At 37.6% G+C, this 6,519-nt stretch overlaps 1 non-coding gene across 1 annotated transcript; it reads right to left on the reverse strand.

Annotated features, from left to right (window-relative positions):
* Positions 1-1,309: 1,309 nt before the first annotated feature.
* Positions 1,310-1,450, reverse strand: LOC119470278. Its single transcript, XR_005199161.1, has one exon. It is a non-coding gene; the product is annotated as a U4 spliceosomal RNA (small nuclear RNA).
* Positions 1,451-6,519: the final 5,069 nt, after the last annotated feature.

Genomic DNA, 6,519 nt, shown 5'->3' on the forward strand with positions numbered 1-6,519 from the left:
GTGCTCTTTCTTACTTCAGTCTGGACTGGTTGCTCTCTCAACCAGCCTGCTATACAGTTCTTCTCCTGGGATCTTCCTTCACTTTCATACTGAGTACCCCATTTGCTTTTCCTTACAGTTTATTGGCTTGCTTGTATTGGCTGGACCACTTCCTCTAGTATCTTCTTGGACAAAGTAAATAAGAATTAAATCTTTTCAGACATCACAAGTTTGAAAGTTTCTTATTCTATCATTGCATTTACTTGATAATTTGGTGAGGTATAGAATGCTGGGTTTGAAATAATTTTTCCTCAGTACTGTGAAAGCTGCTTACTATTATCTTATAGACTTAAAGCTGCTGTAGAGAGACCAGTGACATTCTGATTTCTGATGCTGTGTGTTTGGCTGCTTGTATTGTTTTCTGTACTGAAAGCTTTAGGCTATTCTCTTTGTCCTAGTGATATGAAATTTCAGTATTTATGCATTTTCCCATCTATTGTATGGGTATTTGATGGGTCTTTTTAAGGTGGAAAGATATATTCTTTAGATGTAGGAAACTGTCTTTAATTTTTAAAAATAATCTTTCAAATTTAGTATTCTCTTTTTTCTCTTTCTGGGACTACTCTTAATCATATGCCTGCCAGTACTTGTAGGTCATTTTCCTTGGGTTGGTCAGTTTCCCACACTAGGAATTCTCTGGGAGTGAAAAGTCAGGCTGCCAGTGTTTGAAGGCCCAATAAAAGAAAATGGCTATGAAATTTCACCATTCTGTATATGAACACTCAACCATCCATCAACTGAAAATGAAAGCCTCAAGCTCAGAGACTGTCTTTCTGGTTCAACTTCACCAGAAAATAAGTTTCTCATCAAACAAGTTAGAGAGCAAAGTAATCATTTAGCTATCTAGGGCACAGAAGGAGACACAGGGGTCACATGGCTTTCCACAGACTTCCAACCAATTCTACTATTTTGGTCACAGTCTCACCTCCATGAAAGTTACCATGTACTTTCAAGTTCTGAACTTTTCCAGGGTCCTAGGATTTGTTTGTTGTTGGAATTCCCTCACTGCCTGGTTTTGGTTTCCCCTTCCTGAGGTTTGTTAAGTCAGTTACCATATACTCAACTGCTTTCTTTCATTAAAAAATTTCTATGAATCTGTCTCCATTACAGTTTTTTTCCTTGTAATATTTTAGTTTTTGAACTCTTAACTATTATTTTGAGTATGATTTAGAAAGAAGAGAGAATACAGGTTTAAAGAAACTATGTCTACTGCATCTTTATTACAAGGCTATATGTAATATATATGTATAATATACAATATTATATTTGGTCACCATAGAGACTGTTAAAAATTGCTAATGTCAACTATATTGCAAGTCTTCATGGCAGGGTATTGGGAAATGTTTTCAATTAGCAATAATTGTGCCTCAGATAAACTTCATTGGCTATGATACTGCCACTGGGCAAAGCTTATGTTTAATATTTTAAATGTGGATTATGGGAGACTATAAGAAACATTTTCAGTTGCATGAAATAAATAATCTGACAAGAATCTTTGCCTCCTGTTATCTGAGATTTTTCATGTAAATATACATTTTACAGCGGGAAGATCGCATAGCTTTACCACATAGATTCATTGTTTATCATATTGACAGTAAAAAACACAAAAGAAAAACGTTAAAATTTATTCATACTCCCACCATTTAAAAAGAATAATCAATTATTATACAGAATAAAAAGTAAAAGTACAATTCCCACTTCCAGGAAGATGGAGTAGATTACTTTTTCCTGTTCTTCCCACTAAGAACAACTAAAAACCCTCAACATTATATACAAAACAAACATAAGAGAAGAGTCTGAAGTGGGAAGAGCGGAAAGCAGACTGGCTATGAACCTAGGAACCTGAGGATCAACAAGCTGGTAAGTTCCCCAGGGTTTTCTTTTTGCCTTCTATATCCCAGCCCTGGAGCTTAAAAACCTGGTTACCCAGAAACACTAACTTGCATTGACAAAACAAACAACCAAACAACCCCGACAAAAGCCTGCTCTGTCTAGCCAAAGGAGTAGGAAAGAGGCAACCTATAAAACCAGAAACCTTTTAGACAATATTCACCCTGCTATAGCCAAACACCACAGAAAAAACTGGGGCCCCACCCTCACCTATACCAGCGAAAGCCACGTGGTGGAGCCCAGCCTTCCCGCCTCAACAGGCTGTCACTTTTATTCCTGGGATAGGTAACAAGGCAGGCCCCCTGCTGTGTCACTGAAGACCAAGGGGAGAGTCTTGACATCAACCTCCACCAGGCAGCAAAGGAGCTACCTACCCCTTCCCACTGATTTGGTGTCAAAGCAGGCCTGTTGGAGTCAGGACTTTTACCATTACCCAGCAGTAATGAGACCACGCCACCATGGATGGCTGGAACTCTCACTGCTGCCCCAATCTTCAAAATACAATTTATCAAAATTTGTAGGACACAGCTAAAGCAGTGGGGAAGAAATTTATAGTATGAGATGCTTACATTAAGAAAGAGAAAAAGTATCAAATTAGTAACCTAAGTTCCCACCTCAAGAGCCCGGGGGGAAAAAAAAGAGCAAAATAAACCCGAAGTATGCAGAAGGAAGGAAATAATAAAGAGCAGAAATCTGTGAAATTGAAAACAGAAAGCAATAGAGAAAAATCAATGAAACAAAGAGCTATTTTTTTTTTCTTTTTTTGGTAAAGGTCAATAAATTTGACAAACCTCTAGCAAGACTAACAAAGAAAAGGAGAAGACACAAATTACCAATATCAGGAATGAAATAGGGGTATCGCTACAGATTCTGTACCTGTCAAAAGGATGAGGAAATACTATAAACACTTGTCACAAATAAGTTTGAAAACTTAAGAAAAATAGAACAATTCCTCAAAAAACACGAACTACCACAACTCACCCCAAATAAAATAGATAATTTGAATATCTTTGACATTTTCAAGAAAATCAGACTCATAATTAAAAACTCCCAACAAAGAAATGTTCAGGCCCTGATGGTTTCAGCGGATAATTCTATGAAATGTTTAAAGAAGAATTAATATCAATTCTACACAATCTTTCCCCAAAAAAAAGAAGAGAGGAAGTTTACAAATTCATTTAATAAAACTACTATTATCCTGATATCAAAGCCAATGACAATACACAACATAAAAATGAAAACTGTGGACCAATATCCCTCATGAATATAGATGCAAAAATCCTTAACAAAATATTAGCTAATATAATTTGGCAAGATACAAAAAGAGTTATATACCATGACCGGCAATATTTATTCCAGGGATGCTAGGCTGGTTCAATATTTAAAAATCAGTCAATGTAATCTATCATATTAACAGGTTAAAAAAGAAAAGTTACATTATTATATCAATTACTGTAGAAAAAGCATTTATAAAAATTTGACACATTCATGATAAAAACTCCCAGAAAAATAGTATAGAGAGAAACTTCCTCAACTTTATAAGGAGCATGTATATACCTATACCTAACATTATACTTAATCGGTAAAAAATTAAATGCTTACCTTTTATGATAGGGAAAAAAGGCTAGTATGTTAGCCTTATCGCTCTTATTCAACATAGTGCAATAAGGTATGAAAAGGAAATAAGTATATAAACTGGAAGGAAAGAAACAAAATTATCCCTATTTGCAAATGATATGATTGTCCACATATAAAGTCCTAAGGAATCCACAAAAACAATTTCCTAGAACTAATAAGTGAATTTGGCAAGGTCACAGGATATGAAATAAACATAAGAAAATCAATTGTATTTCTATACCAGCAATGATTTCCAGGACACCGAAATTCAAAATACAATACCATTTTCAATGGCTAAAAAAAAAATGAAATATTTAGGTGTAAATCTAACAAAACACGTACAGGACTTGTGTGCTGAAGACTACACAGTGCTGATGAGAGCAACTGAAGAAGATATACATAAATGGATAGGCATTCCATGATCATGGATTGGAAGATTCAATATAGAGAATATATCAATTCTCTCCAATATTTTTCTTTTCTTTTTTTCTTTCTTTATTTACATTTTATATAAAAATTTTAAATAGAGATACGGTCTTGCTATATTGACCAGGCTGGTCTCAAACTCCTGGCTTCAAGCGATTGTCCCATCTCAGACTCCCAAAGTGTTGGTATTACAGGTGTGAGCCACTGTGCCCAGCCAGCGCTCTCCAAATTGATATGCAGGTTAATCTCTTAAAAAAAATTTTTTTTTTCAGGCCAAGTCTCACTTTGCCACCCAGGCTGGAGTGTAGTGGCACAATTTTGGCTCATTATGACCTCTGCCTCCTGGGTTCAAGCACTTCTCCTGCTTCAGCCTCCTGAGTAGCTGGGATTACAGGCATGTGCCACCATGCCTGGTTAATTTTTGTATTTTTAGAAGAGACATGGTTTTGCCATGTTGGCCAGGCTGGTCTCGAACTCCTGGTCTCAAATGATCCACCCACCTCCGCCTCCCAAAGTTCTAGTATTACAGGTGGAAGCCACCGTGCCCAGCTGCAGGTCAATTTCTGTAAGAATTCCTAGAAGATTTTATTGCAGATATGTATAAGATTATCTTACAATTTTTATGAAGGGGCAAATACATAAGAAGGTATAAAATAAATTTGAAAAATAGGAATTAGTCTGCTTAATTTCGAGATTGTGTGGTATTGTTGAAGGGAAAGACAGACAGACCTGGGAAACAGAACCCAGAAGAGAACCCAGAAGTTGCCCCACACAAATATATAAACTGCTGCAATGAAAATTCTTCCACATATATCTTTACATGCTCATATTATATCTGTAGGATGGGTGCAATTTATGAATCATACTGTATGTATATGATACATGTTAGTATGCATATGATACACTCCCAAATTACCCTTGTGAGTATTATTTTAATGTGTGAGACCTGGAGAAATTTTCTGTTATGGGGATTAGGGCTGGAGTTGCAGGTTCCATTGAAAGCCACTTGTCCCTATGGTAGTTATCGTACTGCCTAGCTAGACATTTTAATCTCAATTATGTGTAAATAAGGTATTATTGCTTACCAGTTAACATTGACCTACTCTTAGAGAAAAGTCCTGCTTTTGTACTACCGTCTTTGGATTCAATAGCAGAGACAAAAAAAAAAAAAAAAGAGGACTTAACAAATACTTCAGAGCCAGCCTTAGGTCTAATTTCAGTCAAAGGTTGGGTTGGTCTCTGTTCCTAGCCTGATTTTTCTAGGCTTTGCTCTGGACACTTCATAAATCCCCCTTTACTCCCTTTTTCTCTGTCCTCATAAACTTGCCAAACTTATTTTCTAAAAAAAGAAAAACAAACTATAGTAACAATCATTTAGGGAACTTTACATATTTAGCCAAATATGCATTTTCTTTTACAAAATTTGCCTTATAAGTCTGGAATTTTATGCAGTAATGAGCAGACTAGGGGAGTGTGTAGAAAAATGAAAGAGCAATCCTAATGCACTAAAAAATCAGACTGTAGGCTGGCGTGGTGTCTCAGCTTGTAATCCCAGCACTTTGGGAGGCCGAGGCAGGCAGATCACTTGAGGTCAGGAGTTCAAGACCAGCATGGCCAACATGGCAAAACCCTGTCTCTACCAAATATACAAAATACAGTCAGGCATGGTGGTACACGCCTGTAGTCCCAGCTACTTGTGTGGCTGAGACCCAGAGAATTGCATGAATCCAGGAGGCAGAGGTTGCAGTGAGCCAAGATCCCTCCACTGTATTCCAAACTGAGCAACAGAGTGAGACTCTGTCTTCAAGAAAAGAAAAAGAAAAAAGAAAAACATCAGACTGCAGAGGATCCCTTGTCCTGTATGGGCCTGCTTAGCATGGCATTTCCTACCTGCCTTCTATTTCTGAACCGGTAGGCTATGCATATCCATGATGTATTTAAGGTAATACACCAATCTTCAAGCACCTGTGAACTCTTCTCTTTCCTTGCCCAGCAAAAATGCCAACAAAGGAGAAAAATGAAGGAGTTTCAACAAGTAGACAAGTGTCTGAGCAACTCACCTACTTCTCGGCTAAACCTTTATTCTCCTGCTGCCCCTTGAAATGTAGTAGGTAACACATGCAGCCAATGAATGGACAAAATTATTGGAGAATAAGCTATGAAAAAATGTTGATGTCCAAACTCAGCTTCAAAGAAGGCCTCACATCATCCCTTTCTTGACCTCAGCTCAACTCCTCTCTTCTGGGTGTTTCTTACCTGCTTTTCTCTCCATGTCCTGAGATTCCTCTTTTGCTGCTGACAACATAAACTACTGATTTAGTAAGGGCTGGATTGAACTTTGGAATAAAGCTCAAGCTAGGCACGGTGGCTCATGCCTGTAATCCCAGCACTTTGGGAGGCTGAGACAGGTGGATGACAAGATCAAGGGATGACCATCCTGGCCAACATGGTGAAACCCCGTCTCTACTAAAAATTAGCTGGGCATAGCGGCACACGTCTGTAGTCCCAGCTACTTGGGAGGCTGAGGCAGGAGAATAGCTTGAACCC

This window comes from Cebus imitator, unplaced genomic scaffold (assembly GCF_001604975.1).
Source record: "Cebus imitator isolate Cc_AM_T3 unplaced genomic scaffold, Cebus_imitator-1.0 Scaffold25, whole genome shotgun sequence".
In the NCBI taxonomy this organism is placed as follows: Eukaryota; Metazoa; Chordata; class Mammalia; order Primates; family Cebidae; genus Cebus; species Cebus imitator.